The sequence below is a fragment of the Agelaius phoeniceus genome, chromosome 2 (assembly GCF_051311805.1).
Source record: "Agelaius phoeniceus isolate bAgePho1 chromosome 2, bAgePho1.hap1, whole genome shotgun sequence".
In the NCBI taxonomy this organism is placed as follows: Eukaryota; Metazoa; Chordata; class Aves; order Passeriformes; family Icteridae; genus Agelaius; species Agelaius phoeniceus.
Window position 1 is genome coordinate 76,406,778 of NC_135266.1, and position 18,301 is coordinate 76,425,078.

The window sequence follows — 18,301 nt, forward strand, 5'->3', positions numbered from 1 at the left end:
CGCAGATGTCAGACCCTAAACATCAACATTACTTCTACAGATCTTACATGTCCACATAACTTAATAATACAGACTTAGCAAAAGTCACAAAATGACCCAGACAAGTATAAGAGAAATGACTACATAAAAACTATTGTCCTGCTGCTCTTTCAGATTCAATATTCAGACAAAATTACCATATACTGATGATCTACTTTTCCTCAGAGGTACCAAGGCATTTATCAACATGATATCTTAGCACTGTAAAAGACAAGAAAATGTTGTGAGCACAATATTAAGACTCTAGTTTTTCTATTTCTCTTTTCCCATCCTTTTTTCCCCCCTCTCCATCTTTTTAAAGTTTTTTAACTTACAGACACATGCAATTATGATTTTTATAGCACTCCCTTACCAGGTATATGCCTAACTTCTAAAAAGGATTCTCAATTTAGGTACAGTGCTTGGGGGATGCAAAGCATTATGTGACTGCTAAGTACTATTAAGATGAAGAGAAGGCAGATTAATGAGGAAGGCATTCTGCTCTGAGATAAAAGGGGCTGTATTAGCTTTTCATACAAAACCTAGTTGGGAAATCCTGTTTTTGTGAACATCACAAGCTCCTTATAATTTGTTTGTGTAATGCCATCAGAACCAAAACACCTTCCCTGTTCATCTTTAAGTGATTAAGCAGGTTACACCAAGATGCTGAGGTAGATGGATGGCATAATACTTCATAAAACAAACAGAATAGGAAGTACTGATTCTCTGAAAAATAAAGAGAAGAGGCTTGACTTGACTTTATTTCAGTATTGATGACACTTAGGATTATCACTGAAGTTTTGAAATTTTTCTAAAATTTACTATTTCTTGATGTTCTACTTTATTAAGAACAAATTTTAATATTCTTGCTTGCAAATACAATTATTTCAACAGATTTAAAATTTACCAGCACATAAAAACCAAATCAAGTTAAAAAAACCCCAAAAATTTCCTTTAAAACTTTGTGAAGACCACTCAAATATATCTTGGACCAAAATGCTTGTGAAAAACACTGTACAGTCAGAAGGCCATAAGAAAAGCATTTGAATTAACTTCTGATTTATCTTTGGAATTCTATAAATCAAAGCTCGACTGTAGCTCAGTGTTCAGCCACTTCTCACTAGCTTTACAAAGGTACAGCTGGGCACTGTCTCGATTAGCAGATCAGAACCAGACCCATAGGGCACTCTTTCAGTTTGACCCTAAAATTCTCACTGCGACTATGGAACCTGGCATAGACTGAAAATGTCAGGGAGGACCAGAGATGGGCTGCACTGTACTTTTAAATAACACCTATTCATCATTGAAAGAAGAATACTTCAGAACATATGAATATGTGCCTAAAATATGTCAATATTTAGAGATAACACCACAATATTAAACAGAAGTAAAGCATTTTCCAGATATATTTGCAAATAGAGTTTATTATTCATAAGTTACCCAATATGCAAACATTCTTATTCAGCAGGGAATACACCACACAGATATTTTATTCCCAAGTACCTTCATGTAGGCAAGAATTTAATGAAAAAAGGTTGGAAGTCTCTGAAAGATGGAAGTATCTGAAAAGCAGAAAATAGCAGTGTCTAAATTTAATGATGACTCCATTTCAACTCAGGGGTACTGGGTCTGGAAAAAAGAATCCAAATAATTTTTCTCCACAAAGACCAATGTTAATTGAAATGGTGAGTGGAGGTGGGGAGAAGAATATAGTCACAGGTTATAAGGCCAGAAAAGGCTTTTTTCACACAGTCCTTCAGTGCCTCAAGATTTTCCAAAGGTAGTCTTGTGTTGTACCTTTGATTTCCAATATTCTCTTATCCTTAATGCTAAGAAAGGATTAAATAATCTCACTCTGAACTGATCTGACTCCAAGGGAAACACTTAAATTCTGTTATCAAGTTGTTCTTAAAATTTCTCTCAGTTTGGCTAAATGGGGTGAGTGTATTATGACTCTGACTGTAAAAAAAGCCTCACTGGAATCACACTGTATGTCATTCCGGGAGCCCCTAACTCGGTGCATCTTCTTGGCCACAAAATGGACCCTGGGCTCCCATTCCTCATTTCTTCCCTACAGAGTAGCAGTACCAGATCTGCAGTCCTCTCAGTCATACTTTCTCTATGCATATTAACTCCCTCAGCCATAACTGACTGCTCCTTATTCAGCTGACTCTTTCCAGGCTGCTGCTTTCCACAGCACGGTCTTCCCACACTGCCAGTACAGTCCGTGCTGCTTACAGATGTGTGATCTAGCACTAAACTGGTACAAGTCTTCAAAATTAGTAAAAGTTTCCTAGAAAAGGTTTTTATATCATCTTCTAGAAGATATCCCTGTGAATATTTAATGGGTGTTAATTTTAAAAAAGAAATTTGATTTTCTTTTCCTGAAAAACATTACGTGTGATCTCTGACCTAAAACTTTTTTTTGTTACATTGTAGAAATGAACTTGAAAGTAAGTAATTTGTGGTAATGTCCTACTAATGCTGCCAAGATCTATATCCTTAAGCAAATACAGGTTTCATTCCAGACCTTACTTTGGGATTTCAGACAGTCATGAGTTGGATTTTCCGTACTGCTAACACCCAGGCTGTTCCAGTGGCTCAAACCTTGGACACAGCTGTGCAGCCCAAGGACCAAGTCATAAAGTTTACATTTCTCAACTGGACCAGTGCTATACCATTTTCTACAATCCATCTGACAGGCACCCTACCTGCCACAATGCTGGTATGGGCTTTGTATCATTGTTGATATGCTTTTTCAAGAGAAAAATAGTCTTGCTACATAGCATAGCTTCTGATTATTCAGGCTTGATAAAACTCAATATTGTGTACCACAAATGGCTGCTTCTGGCAGCTGCTGCTATCAGTTTTTAAAAGTGCTGAAATTAGATGGGAAAATAGGCAATAGGAAAAAACAGTTTCTCTCACCCACATTAACACAGCAATGTATTATAGCAGTGGGAAGTTCTTTTTTGCCTTACAAATGGCCAGAAAAAATACAGAAGAAATATTAGCAATTTTCTTTGAGCATTAATTGAATTGATCTAGTTCTGATTACCACAATCTGCAAACAGCTTCTCCAATGTACAGAGGATCTAATTATTCCCAGAAGAAATGTCCTGTAAATCTGAGCTATAGTAAGTATGTGAATGGACTAAATATTCTTGCAGTTCATAACCCTGTAGGCATCTCTCTTCTTACATGGCAGAAAAGCAAACAGAAACATTAGAGGCACAAGCAGAAAGAATAGCTCAAAAAAGGGCTGTATCTAGCAGAAAAATGTACACCTTATAGCCCCATGAACTTCTCTTTGAACTCTAAAGATGTTTGAGGATTTCAGAGCATCGTAAGGAGTCAGAACAAGGACACCAGGGCACCTCACAAGGTTTCAGCAAAGAACAGATTGTTAAAAAAGGGGTTTCAGATTATCTCCTTCTTGACAAAGACAAGACTGTTTTGTAAAGGCAGCATCTAATGCCATGTGGCTGAGGATAAAAGAACAGCAAGAGTCATTACCACAAGTAGCAAGTCATCAGCTTTCTCAATATGCATGCCCAATCCTTTAATCATTTACCATGCACATGCATCTTGATGGGAATTCTGCCAAGGTATAACTGTTAGATTAACTGCTACAAAATCTTGAAAAATTAGAGCAAATGGTCTGTGCAGGAAGGGTAATGCACAAAAAATATCAATAACTTTTGCATTGAAAGCTGAGCCAAAAAAGCCATGAGAAGAAAACAATAGGAAAGCCATTTGGTCATACCATTTACTTCATTAATATGCTCACTTTTTGCATGGAGTATTTTCTGAGATGCTCCTACCATGTTACCTGCTAAAAGAAACCCACCCTAAATGTCCTGGGCACAATATCAGGTCTGAAAAGGAACAGTTTCATGAACTTGTCAGAATTTGATTAGGCAGACAAAATGATTTTTATTTCATGGTTTAATAGCATGCTACTGATATTGTGTCTGTGGTAGAGCTTATGTAAACCAGTATGGCATTTCCGAATTCATTCACACAGTCTGTAGTGCAGGAGTGACTACCATGGCTCACAAACCTCATTTCAAAACCTGAAGTGTCTGGGATACACACCTCTCCAAGGCCTGAGAGGAAGAGACAACAAGAGTAGCATTTGATAAGTGAACAATGACAATAGATTCCCAAACTCTTTGTTGCAGAATAAGAACTGGCTGAACATTGAGCTTAGATCCCATCAGCATCCACCTCATCACATCTTCTAGCCTGCTACTTCCCATGTTTGGAGATTTAGATTTCCTTCCATGTCAACAAGGCCCCAGACTGCTCCTAATGATGATAAAAATTATAAACAAAATTATAAACAAAACAATATTACAGGAGCTTCCCCACTAAGCTTAAAACAAATTATACCAATACTTCAATTAATTACCTTCCAAAGGGACTAGGATCTCACAGAATCTATAAAAAGCCAAGAATCAATTCTGCTGTGAGCATACTCATCTATGTTTTTGTATGCTAGATTACTCTGATCAACAGCAAAGAGAACATTCCTGAGGCATGTGGAGGGAGAATCTAACCAAGACAGTCTATTTCTAGGCATCTGGCCTTGTCTTATAACCACTGAACTAACAAAGAATTTTAGGGAGTAATTGGTAGAATTTAGGCTATTAGTATGGATCTAAAGTATTTCACTGCAGAGGTGGCTATTTCTATCTCCTGTCTTGACCTTGGAATAGTGCCCTGGAGCAGCACCTTGCCTTCCTCCCCTTATGCAATGATGGGCTGTTTTGAACGTGTCAGAGTCTCATTCTCACTTCCAAAAGAGTTAGAAGACAACATTAGATGTGCCGACTGCTGATTGTCTTGGTAAGCTTGAAACACAGTTAGAGGCCAGTTTAGGTAATCTTTGCTCACAGCTGTAGCTCCTTACTGCCTGCTCTCCCATGATCCAAAAATATCAGCCAAGTGTTTGCTTAGAGTTTAATTATTAACCTTAAAATAATCTATAGAAAGGATCATTAGCTGAAGAAGGGGCATCAAATAATTTCACTTGGGGGATTTTGATAGTTTGCTTTTCCATACAAAAGCAAAGTTTATAATAAATGCAGTTCATACCGAGTTTGATGTGTTCTATTCATAACAGTGACTGGTGTGCTTTTATTTCAACCTATATACACCATAGAAGTCTCAATAAATGCACAAACTATAAAGAATTTCCTGTGCTGTAGCAAAGTGTCTAGTTAGTTCTGTAAATAGGGACTTATGGCAGTGATGACAATTATTTCAACAGGATTTCCTCAAACAGTGAGAGCTTTCGGAACCATCTCTTATTGGTAAACCCCTGACTTCAGTTTGGCTACAATTGATGCCTTCCCACCCAATAATTCATAGGCTGATAGGAAGATAATTCTCTTTTCTTTGCCTCCCCAGAGGCCAAAGTATGGTCACGTGAGTTATTTTAAAAACTTCTTTAAGAAACAGTATATGAACACACTCTTTATTTGGGCATTAATTCAGTAGTATGATTGGTGCATGTTTTCCATTTCTAAAGCTTTGGTTTTCATTCACCTCTGGGCTGTAGTCCCAGCCTTTCATAGGCTTCCAATAGGTAAGTTTAAATTGCTAAGCTATATATCTGATGGATGCAAAACCAATGTGGTATAATTATCTCTCAAAACACCTTTTTGTGGACAAAGGCAATCAATTTCAAAGGAAAACAAAATATTTCTTCCTTTCTGGGTGTTTGTCCCATATATTGAATAAAAAAAGTTCAAATTAGTGATTTCTTACAAGTATATATCCATAAAATTGGTAAAAGAAATAAGTTACTCGAATTTTTTTTTCTGAAAACAGCACAAGTGGAATGAAAATCCTATTCAAAATGGGAAAAAATAGAGTACTGAAACAGGTAGCCCAGATTTCATCCTTTTTTCATTGAAAAGAAAAAGCCAACTCATCCAGAAGGAATAGGAAGGGAAGAGAGGATTGGAGGGGCAGACACTTGTGATTTGTGCCATTGTAAAAGAGACTCTGATATGTCTGATCCACTTATAGCACCACACATTAAACTTAAAGAAGACAAAGTATCCCTCCTGATATGTTGTTTCATCTCAAGAAAATGGGAACCAAGCCTTCTGCAGAAAAATCTTACACCAGATCCTGGGCAACAGAAAGAATCTGAGGCTACATTTGCTCACATCTCAGCTGGAAACAGCCCTCTGGGCTGGAGGGACTGAACTGCTGTCACCTCTGATGGGCCAGGGACAGCAGTTTTTCCCCCAGACTTCTGGTCTTGAGCGCTTGCCTCCTTCTCTTGGAGAACTCTCCTCAGAGAGAGTATTTTCAGTATTTTCCTAACATGTCCCCCTCATTCTGCCTTGCTTTCTCTTCTGCAAGCTCTGCAGCACAGGCGTGGGTGGGAGCATGGCCTCTGCCAGCAGCACTGAGGATGAGCAGTCCTAACTAAAGCAAATAGGAATTCAAAGACAGCATCAAGGCCTTGTTCACAGCAGGAGACCTTTCTCACCCAAGAAGAGCACAAACACCTTAGTTATGCACATATGGAATTTCTGCACGGGTTCAGCTTTTCTTCCTCTGCCTCACTGAAAAAAATCTACTTTTTTCTATTATCATGCCCAGACAGTAATTGCCATTTGTTGTCCAGACAGATGTAGTCTCTCTAATTCTTAACATTCTCAAATTCTTCTTTCCGCAGTGCCAATATTAAAGATCAAAAGATTAGCTCAAATACGAAGAGTAGCATAAAGGGCAGATGAATACCCAGAGGTACAAGGAGAGGCAGGGGGAAAAAGAAAGGAGGAATATCTTGGTTCATGGCAGCATGGTTGAAGTGTTTGTCTTTAAAGTTTTCAAAAGAATATAATGGTGATCTAACGAAATTTCAGTCTTACCTTTCAAGTCCTCAAATATACCCTGAAGCAGAGTCAACTTTCTTTATTGTTAAAGTATCACAATAAATATTGTATGGTTTTGCTGGATTTTTGGAGGTTTTTTCCTTTTTTCTGTTGTTTTTTTTTCTCTTAAATGAACGTTAGTTGTCAGTGTACAAAAATTTTTCAGACAAGGGCTCACAACTATGCTACTGAAATATTTTTTTAGAACTGTGTTCTCCAGATTAATTTTCAAAGGTTGACTTGACCTTCAAAAGACCATGTTATCTGTCCTTTTTCTTGTCATTTGATCAAAGAGGCTTTGCCTCTGTCTGGACAAGCAGAAATCGCATAAGTATTCCTTTCCCCTTTTTTTTTTTGGTGTTTTTTCTGGGAGGTTCCACCTTAAATTTTTCTTTCTTGCCTTGCTAGACAAAAATTGGTGTCTGCATTCTAACTGCTGACACCAGCTTTCATATCCCTCCTGAAATTTATTCAGCTAATCATGCCTTTTCAGTTAATACACTTACATGGAACTAATAACATAATCAAAACACTGAGAGGTTCCTTGTAATAAAATATACTCTGCCTCTCTATGTTTCTAGTCTGACCTTGACAGTGAGCTTTTTTTTTTGCTTAAAGTAATTAGTTAGATGGCTCCTACTCCCTCCAGAAATTCCATTGCCTTTTGTGATCTGAGGGGTGTCTGAAATAATTGCTTCAGTGTTTTGTCAGTTTTTCAAATCATTGCCCAGCTGGTCTTTTTCTTTTCTTCGTGGACACTAGAGTAAGGACTAATTTCTAACACAGATGAGAGCTTATAGGTAAGGTGAGCAGGATCCACAGCACTGGTCACCAATAAACTAAAGTCATAAAAACCCAGGACATTTGAACCCCAAAACAGCACAGGTGCACCTGAATAACAAGAACCTTAGGCATGGCTAAGAATGAAAAAATAGAACTTTTTCCATGCAACTTTTCTTCTAGATAAAAGTAAAAAAATGTGTTGGCTAGAAAACCAAATGATGCACATTGATTTATAAGGGTTTTTTTAATGGCCACTCAAGGCCATTACAGGGAAATGAGTCACAGTCCCATTTTCTTCTACAGTCTGGACCTCCAAATAGGACCACACTTTCCATGATGCACTGTGAGAGAAGACAGTTCCTCACAACCTCAGAGCCTCAGAGCTGGTGAGGCTGCCAAGGAATGCAGATAGGGATAACCAAACCTTTACCCTGAGGTTCTGGGGCCACAAAATATTTCAAATTATCTACGCTCTTCTATCAAGGATTTTTTTTTCCCCAAAGGAAAATAGTGATATTTTCTGTGGAAAAATCTATCTAAAACTGTTTACAGTATAAACAGTTTCATCCTATTTTTCTCTGCCTACCTTAGTACTTTTCCCCTTTCTCAAATTCCTCAGGGAAAAAGAGCCTTGAAAATGGAGAAGATGAGCAAGATTCCCTGAGCATATTCTCTTTTTTTTTTTAGAAATATATTAGATCTTAAGGAAATTGTATGTCCACATATAAGTTAAATATAGTATTTTACATTCTTGTAGATAAATTTGCAAAATAGCCATTGTCTGAAAGGACAGCCTCTAGAAAATGTGTAAAGCATCAAAATGTGGTGTTTTAGAAAATTTTGTCAGGTTGGGCTAAGAGAAACAGTACCCTTAGCTTGCAAAACTTAGAGCCAGAAAAGTACAGCTCATTCTTTTCTTTCTTCTTTATAAACCTTTTTATTTTTAGAGTAGTTCCTAATGTGTGACCCCATCATCTAATGTTACATAACCTGAAACTATTTCTTTTTTATATTGATCATCTCTAGCCAAAAACTTGAGCAGTAGGCTCTGCTGTTGGATCTGCAATGTAAATGACCTTTTCTCTTTTCCTGTGCTAAATTTCTGATACAGCTGGTGCAAATTCTGTGCAGACAGAAGAATAGCAATCTGTTCTTACAGAAAAAAATGCAGAGAAATTGAGAATATTTTCCTTATCATTATTTTACATGAAAATGCTACAGTATTAACAACAGCATAAGTTGACATGCACAAAGACTCCAACCCCTTTAAAATTTTCCCTTTACAAAAACATTTTTTGAAAGATGTTTTCCACCACTGAGCCTTTTTTTAAAGGATCTTTAGAAAGGAAATCTAAAAGAGAGTTTGATCATGCATTTCACAGAATATAAGGCTGAAAAAATTCCATATGCTGCATTTTCAAAACGGCAATAAAATCCAGTTCATATTCCATTTTTCATTAAAGATATATAGAAATGAGTAACACTAGAGAGTTATATAAAGGTTGTGCCAGTAAAGCTTTCTTTCTGCCTTTATCACTTATTCTATGTAGGTCATAAAATTTACAAAAAATCTCAACCCAACTTTCAAAACATGTTATCTCTCAAAATACTTATTAAGTCTTTTAATATCCTTCTTCATTTACAGATGTACCTGGTACCCTAGGTCTGCCCAGGTACACCTCTGGGAGACAGAGAGAGAAAACCAAAATATAAGATATATGCTTTAAAGATTGTGAACATCCATCAAAAACTTTGGTTATCCAAGTACTATATATGTTAAAATTTATTACAAGCTTTCATGTGATAATTGTAGCATTGGGAAGCTTTTGAGATGTTTCATTAACCCAAAAACAACTTTAAAATATCTGATACGGGCAAATGTTGACTATTGTTACAGTGCTCACAACATGCAACAATGCTCATGCTTCACATTTCTGTGGTTAATTTGGACCAGAGTGACTGATCAAAGCAGCCTAAAACTAAAGCTAAGGATAAAACTATTGTGAGATCTCTAGAAAGGCCAACATGGCAAAATTTTATGAAAGATAGGATACCCCAAACTATTGCTCTCAAAGAAGATTTCTGTTTGTTTCAGAATTTCCACAACTTAATAAATATGCTTCATGGACTTTGAGTGATTGATTTCCTAGCTTTAGCTTTATGCACAGTTTCACTTTTCCGCCTGCCAATCTAGGATCATCACACACAGTACTAACCAACTATTTGTTTTTTAGTGTAGTTACTGGCTGATAACTTCTTACTGAATATGCTCCTGCTGTTCCACTTGGCATATAAAGAGAGAAACTTACCCAGTCCCAGGAACAACTAAGAAATTCACAACACGGGCACTGTATCTCACAGATCTTGCAAATAATTTGAGCTCCAAGAAATGAAAAAATAAATTCTAAACTTCACAGAAGAAACCCTGAAGACAAGCTGACACTTTCTTTTTTTGTAGAGGATGTTGCCTCTGCACTATCTGTAAGTCATCCATTTCTTGTGTTGGACATGATGTGTATTTATTTATATTACAGAAAGATAAAGTCTGAAAAGTAATTCTGGATTGAGCTAAGCATTCACCTACTTAAAAGGTACTCATGCTTCTCCCTCCACCCCTCCAAAACCCCAATTTCAAAATTGAATTATTAACATTGACAGCTTGGTCAATCTGAAATCCTATTCCCAGAAGAATTGAAGCAGAACTGAATTAACAAAGTTAGGAGTCAAAATCATCTGTCTTTTAGCACAGGCTTATTCCTGAATGACAACATTATCTTTCCTCTCTGACACTGGATGTTAGGTGAAGTGGACTGTCATGGTTTGACACTGGCACAATGACTCTGTTGTCAAGCTCTGATTAATTAGCTTGCAAATTTTGCAATTCCAGAGGCTCGAGCCTGTCTGTGTAATTTGCACATTGTATACATACTAAATAGAGAGTACACTGAGCTCATTGGCAGGCTCCTGTTATTGTTGTATAAAGCTATCTAAACAGAGGGTTTTTTTCAGTGCAGCATTATTAATTCTTTCCCTATTATTGTGTAACGTGAGGAACAGAAGGCCTTTATCTCCTTTGTTGGCTGCAGGCTTTCAGCAAAGTTTAAACATGTACTCTCTTCTGCAAGTACAATCTGGTTCAAAACTAAATGCAAACAAATGCAGGTTGAAAAATGTTTTTCAAAAGAAACTTTCTCTAACAACATCCTTCCCCATAACAATCAGTTCCTGATTAGGACTGACCAGTCTTCACTCTTCATTATGGATTTTGGAGTCTGATCTTCCTCTGCCTCATATTTCTCTCTCTGCAGATATGCCAAGCTTTCCTTTTCAGACACATCCTATTACTGCTCTCCTCCCACTAAAACTGGTGTAAGGCATGCAGAAGCCCCATGCTCCCAGCCCTTCCCACCAATCCAGGCAGCTCTGGTCCCAGTGTCCCTCTCCCAGTGCCCAGCAGGCTGTCTCCATTACTGGAGAAGCAGTACTATGGGTCAGGGCACCAGCAAGGCTGGAGTTCTTTGGGCACTCACCCAGCACTGGCCTCCCACACACGTGCAGACTTGAGGGGAACCTCTCTGTGCTGCTGAGAAAAGGATGAAAGGGATAATCCTGCTAGCACAGCAAAACAAAAAGGGAGGAAGATAAAAAAAGTATTTAAGGAAATAAAAAGTAGACAATAAAAAAAATTCCTTTTCCATATAATCCCTTTCTAGAGGCTTTACTGTTGAACATCTGGATTCAAAGCTATATTCCAGGTGGGTTTTTGGTCATTTGACCCTTGTGCATCTCACCCAGCATTTTGCTCGTTGGAGGCCCTTGTGTTTGTCTGATGGATAAATAAAAGTAAGTGGCATTAGCATGAACCTGAAATAACTGCAGATACCACCAGTACATGTGAGAAACCACATTAAACTAATTTTAACCTGTGATCCTGCCCTTTCTCAATGGAAGTTCTCTCTCTGTTTAATGAGGTGTGTGTCAAGAGAAATCTGCAACAAACCACTTATCTGATTAACCAGGCAAAAGGTATGGGAATTAAATACCAACAGACATTTCTTCTCATGCCTCAAGCTTAAACATCCTACTCCCTACCCTGAAATATACACTTTAATTCTGTATTTGGTGAGAACAGATGACAGCCTCTGCTGTAAGACTGAGAATCTTGTTAGCAGCATAATGCTTTCAAATAGCCAGGAAGATGCCTTCTGTTCTGTACTGGTGAGTAGAGGACTCAGTGGGCTGACATACATTTCACAGCTCTGCATATTAGAACTCCAGATTTCAATTATCACTTCAGGTACACATGAAAGAGAAAAGAGGGCAAAATTGTAGTGAAAAGCTCTTGCAGGCATAATTTGGGCTTCTTAATGTGCTTGGTAATGAAAGAGGAGTACAAATGACCTACACAACACTGTTTAACAAATAAGAGACTAAAATGTTGGTGTGATGATTAGCCTTTGGTTTTCTAGCAAAGAAAAGTCTCCATTACTGTATTCTTGTATATTTTTTCCCTAACACTTTCAGACTGTACTGGAGATTCAGATCAACAATCATAAACATGGGCTAGCCCTCTGTCAGGGATGACTACCAGATTTCACCTTGATGACCATCAAAATCAAAGCACAGCATCTCGTGAAAGAAAAGTGAGTACAGAATGAGACCCAAAGAATTTTCAGCATTACTTCCTTTAAATTACTAATACTCTGAGCCAGAGATATTTTCAGTATATTAGTTTATATTTCAGTGTTATATTATATAATTATTAATATATTATTAATTATATTATATTTCAGTATATTATATTATATTATTCAAATATTATATTTTCAGATATTATCAGTAATCACTGATCAAAGTTTGTCAAACTTCACCTTTGAGATCAAGGGTATGGATTTTCAAATTTTCATTTTTGAGTGTAAGAGAGCTTACTCTCAAAAAGTCTCATAGGGGAGATGTATAACTATATGGGTGTTTCAAAGGGAGGGAAAAGTTTGAATGTATCTTTTGAAAATTAGCAGTTTGCCTAATGGTGAGATTAGATTTCCTATTTGTTTCCATGTGATTGCTGGCATAATATAATACAAGAATTCTAGACTAATTTTCTGTGCTTTGTTGTTTGCAACAAAATTTTTAAAAAAATATTGATTAAAAATTTTTTTAATTTTTCCCTTTGTTTGTATTTCATCCTATACATACTTTGAACTGAAATCCTTAAAGAGACAACTGTTGGACAGTTTCATCTTACAATGTAGGCTGCCAGAGCAAATAAGCAAATAAGCAAATTAGGAAAAAAAGTAATATAAAACCCTACTGTTCAAAAATTTCGGCATACCTCATTGTTTCCCATCAGCTGAACATAAATTTTTTGGTGCTACACATCTTAATTTTTCATGTGAACAACAGTTAATGTGTCTGGCTCCCCATCCTCTAGCAAATGCACTGAGAGCAGCCTGACTTACTCTGGATGCCCATGGTGCAAGCATGCACATCTGAACAGAAATCATGGATATTTTACTGCCAATAGAAATTGAGTTAGTGCTGTCAGTGGAGTATAAATGCAATTCATTGTCTGCTGAGGTAATCAATAAAGTTTGTTTGATTAGACCTTCACTATAAAGTAGGACAGGACTACTTCAGGTACAGACCCCCAGTGAACAGCTTCAGCTACCTAAGTATAGATGTCTCATGTCATGTTAGGTGCCGTGGGACATCTCCTGCTGCCTCCCATAGTCATTTCAGAGAGGGGCAGATCTACTGGAACTCTTGGCTCAAACATACCATCATTATTTAGAATTTCATGACATTGTACAACATCTTTAAACAGACCTAGATGCCTCTGGACCCTAGAGTAAAGGCAGATGAATCCCAACTGTCAGGACAGGAGAACAAGTGAAAATACGAAGGGCTTCTTCAGCTTAGCTCCAAGCCCTGTAACAGAGTTTACATGTGCCCCACAATGGCAGTCAGACCTGAGCCCGTGTCATACTACTGGCCTTTGGGAATTTTCCTACAAAATGTAAAAGAAACCTTTTTCTTTTCTATTGGGTGCTCTAGTCGTTGCTGTTATTGTATTTTGATACTGTCTAATCAAAAAAGCCAAGTATTAGATCAGCAGAAAGCACAAGAGCAGAATCTGACTTTCAAAAATCTGATCTGAAGCCCAGGCTCTGGGCCACATGGATTCTGTTCCTACTTCTTCCCACTAGTTTCCTATTCTTACTCTTGTCCTGAACACCACTGCAGTGAAACAGCAACAGAGAATTAGACCCATTCTTCTAATTTTTCTGACATGCTTTCCTGACCCTAGCTGAGCACACTTCTTGTTTCCAGGCTGGGACACATTTTTTGTGAAGTCATCCAGCTCTCCCTCTCCACTGAGCTCTTCCTGTCTGCCTGCTGCTGTGTTTGCCTGTAAAACACACTCTCCCCTGCTGACTCTCAGCAGGCTAACTGCTGGCATAGATTTTCACATTTTCTCTATTGGATAATTACATGGAAGGACTCCACATGACTAAAATTACCTGTCTCTAAAGATTCTCATTTTCCTGGGGTGCTGAAGCTAAAGCTGGACTTCCATCCATGATCCCCCAGAAGGAATGCCAGGGTTTTTTCCAGTCCCTGCCCTTGTGCGCTCCAGGCTTCTCTTGCTGCATGAAGGTTCTAGATCATTCCATGGCACACTAGCTAAAGGCAACCTCAGACAGGCTCTGCTTCATTTCTACAAGAAACATAGTTCCTTGAATGAAATTGAAAAATTCACGCCAGAATTGAAAACATTAATTGGAAGTCCCTAGGAGAATGTTCAGGGGAGCTACATACCTCCCTTTCTCCCAATTTAGATGTCACTCACTGTCATAACTAATCTCATTGCTACAGTTATGCACACAGTGAGGATATCCTTGGAATCACGGTCGTAAAATATGGAAAACATTGATGGACTGATACAAAAATATCTTAACTGGTGTCATATTCCTAGATTTACCTGTGCCCACTAATCTGCACAGTCACTGTCATGTACAGAAGGTTCATGGAAAGGAGGGATGAATGTTGCGGTAGGGTTGCTCTGAAGAATTTCCAATCTCAGAAAGGAAGCTGAAGCATTTAGATACTAAATTGGGAGGAGCTGTTGATTCCCTTGAAGGCTGAGAGGCCCTGAAGAAACACCTTGACAAATTAGGGAGCTGGGAAATCACCAAAAACATTAAGTTTCACAAAGACAAGAGCCAGATCCTGCTCCTGGGACAGGGTAACTATGGTTGTGTGTGGAGACTGAGGAATGAGATGCTGCAAAGAGGGACCTGGGGGTCCTGGTCAATGACAAGTTGAACCTGAGCCAGCAGTGCCCTGGCAGCCAGGAGGGCCAACCCTGTCCTGGGGGGCATCAGGCACAGCATGGCCAGATGGGCAAGGGAGGGGATTGTCCTGCTCTGCTCTGCTCTGGGGCAGCCTCACCTCCAGTGCTGGGGGCAGTTCTGGGTGCCATGATGTAAGAACGATATAAAACTATTAGAGGAGAGCCAGGAAGATGGAAAAAGGCCATGAGGGGAGGCTATATGAGGAGTAGCTGAGGTCACTTGGTCTGTTCAGCCTGGAGAGGAGGCAACAGGGGAGGCCTCAATTTGTCACAACAGGATACACATGCAATCCAAGTTGTGTTCTGTGTGGCATAATCATGTCAAAAGGTCACAGGACTGATAAGTTTTTAAGATTTTCCTGCTAAATAATCCTCTCTTGAGTTGTCCTTAATAGAAGAGATTTACGCTTCATGTATGGAACGATGACAATAAAAAGGTGGTCAGATAGAGAAAGTGTCAGGAATATGCTGATATTTTTATAACAAACATCAAATAAATCAATCCACTTACCCTTCTCTTGAGATGCCTTGGATAACTACCTTCAATATGTCAGTGGTTTAAAAGAAGTTGTGTGACCTTGAGATATAGTAATCCAAGCATTTCACAGTTTCATTCCCCCTTCTCTACCCTGCTTTGTGCAGCACTGTGTTTGGCCAGGCCTGGCTGTCAGGTCAGTGCAGGGCAGAAGGCCTAACATTCCAAAGGCTGGCACACTTGGCTAGGGCTCCTCTACTTCAGTTTTTCTGTACGTGTTATATAGGACTGTCACTAAAAAACAAATATACTGGATGTCACGGCAATAATAACTCTGATACAATATGACATCAGGCACATTCAGAATCATGACATGATGTCTGCTCTGACCACATTGCTCAGTGTCATATGAGGCTTTCACTCTTTACCTACTGAAGTATTAAATATTGATCAAGAAGCATCCTTGTTAGCTCCAAAGGCTCCACAGCTTCTGAATAAGGATACACTAGGATCTCTGCACTCTCAAATCTATTAGGCAAACTGTGAACATCAACACCAGCCTCTCAGTCTTATGAAAATTTCAATTACAGATATTTTTGTTTTGAGGGGTATTTTGAGGTGATTTTTTTTAATCTTCTCCAGCTACACTTTTCTTCACCCACCTTAAGTTAATTTCTGTATATGTTCATGGCAAAACAAATTTCAATTTCATGCATCTAGATTTGCTTCTGTAACTGTTTATTTGATAACTGCTGACATGCTTATCCAATCAGAGAACAAATATAATTTCTTTTCAGTCTATGAAATTAAATTGTGGGGCCTAAATACACAAAATTAACTACTTTCAGATCCCTAGTCCTGTTATCTTTTGAATCAGGTACATTAAAGTGAAAAATTCATACAGTGAAAAAAGATGTCCAGAGATGATGTGAAGTAAAAAAAAAGACTGTTGGCTAACATAATACAAAGAGAGTGTAAATGACCTGGTACTTTTTCATAACTGCTGCTGCTATTCACAGACACCACAGAATCACTGTGATACTGTACAGACAAGGCTGAACTACCTAGCAACCCATCATGGATGTTTCAGTCAATACAGATTACAGTACAGATGCAATGCAAAAGAAGTCCTTTATATATCAGCTGTTTAGGGACTTGAAAAACACACAAAAAATTCATGTCAATCTAAGAAAATACTCTAAAGGATTAGAATAACATCATGCTTCTTTGCTTAATGTTTTTGACAAGGTGTTAAAAGTGTGGCTAATTAGATACAGAATAATGTAATCTATAAAATTTTTAGCTCTGCATTGGAAAACAGTCTTCTAATTTAGACTGAAGACACTGTTTGCAGAGAAAATTGAAAAGAGATGCAGTAAAGCATATTGAATCATCATCGGTTTCTTAGAAATTTTAAAATTGGATTAAATTTAAGAAAGGATTTTTAGATGGTTAAAATTAATCTCTTGCTTTGAAGACTAGTAATATTACTAGTAATGACTACCTGTTTTCACAGAAGTAAATTCACTTTTTCTTTATTGAAGTTCCTACACTTTAAAAGACATCCTTCTGACTGGCATTCTTGGAAGAAGGTTTGTTCAACACTTTGGATTTTATAAATGCACATGTAGATTATCCTGCACTGTTAGATATTTTACAAGTACCTCTGGATCCAAATTCCCAAGGTGTACTGGACACAAAAACCTAAGGGAAGCACCGGAATTTCATATACAGTCATTGGGGAAAGCCAGAAACCAATAGGACTTCCAATGTCAGCTTTGTATGTACTAACAAGAAATGAGAGAAAATATTTTCTTTCTCTATGTCTTTCAATGCCTATGAGAAGAAAATTATGGCCTGAAAACCCTTCCTGAATTTCCACATCCCTTCCCCTTCATCTCTCTCACAGCCTACTAGCCACACAGGTAGCAGGAGCAAGCAATTTACTGCCTCAGATCAAGCCTGTTTCTCCTCATCAACACTCTTGTAGAAGAGCTGAAGGCAAAGCCTAACCCATCTATTTTCCATTCAGAAGTGGAGCCAAAGACCAGAAAGGAAGGGGCCTGATTTTGTAACTTTGCAAGGATGACACCACCTTCCTACAAAGGAACCCTCTCTACTGCTGTACAACTTTAGAGTGTAAAGTTCTGATCCCATTAGTCTAAGGAATACTGTAGTCTCTTGTCCTCAAACAGCAGCTTCAACATTCCTTCTACCTTCAAGGAGACTTGCAAGGTCACTGACTGCCATGTCAGATGCTAGGGGAAAACACAGGGAGTGGCAGGAAAGGAGGCAAATTGAGGGACATCATTTGTAATGTAAGATTTTTCCACAGGGAAGGCAACTACATCTACCCTGATTACCACGATGAAGCAGATAAAGCTGGAAGTGGTGCAAAGGAAACACAAAATGGGAGTGGTTTTGCACATTTACAGGGCTGGAAGCTAATTTTCTCAATAAATAAAGGGCTGCAAGAATTTCCAAGGAATTGTGACCTAGTCTGTCACAGAGGTGCTCGAGAAACCACTTATCTTTTCCAAAAAACTGAAATTATTCTTTGGGCTATTGGAAGTTGAACCATTATTCTTTTCCAAAATATTTTTCTTCAACTCTCCAAATTCTGCAGTGTGCTTTTGTGAGTGCTCAAGTCTGGATGACAATTGTGATTCACGGTGGCCTCGAAATCTGTGAGGTTCAGCCTCTCTATCACCAGTTTCATCGATGAGTAGATGCTGTTTTCAGCCTTACCTGTATTTGGTCAACACTTGCATT

At 38.2% G+C, this 18,301-nt stretch overlaps 2 long non-coding RNA genes across 3 annotated transcripts in view; both read right to left on the reverse strand.

Moving 5' to 3' along the window:
- Positions 1-11,310, reverse strand: part of LOC143693367 (uncharacterized) — a 64,690-nt gene extending 53,380 nt beyond the window's left edge. The window contains exon 1 of the long non-coding RNA XR_013180973.1: positions 11,231-11,310. This is a non-coding gene — a long non-coding RNA (uncharacterized LOC143693367). The remainder of the gene's footprint in view (positions 1-11,230) is intronic.
- Positions 1-18,301, reverse strand: part of LOC143693366 (uncharacterized) — a 239,817-nt gene that overhangs the window by 186,293 nt on the left and 35,223 nt on the right. The gene's annotated exons all lie outside the window — the stretch shown is intronic.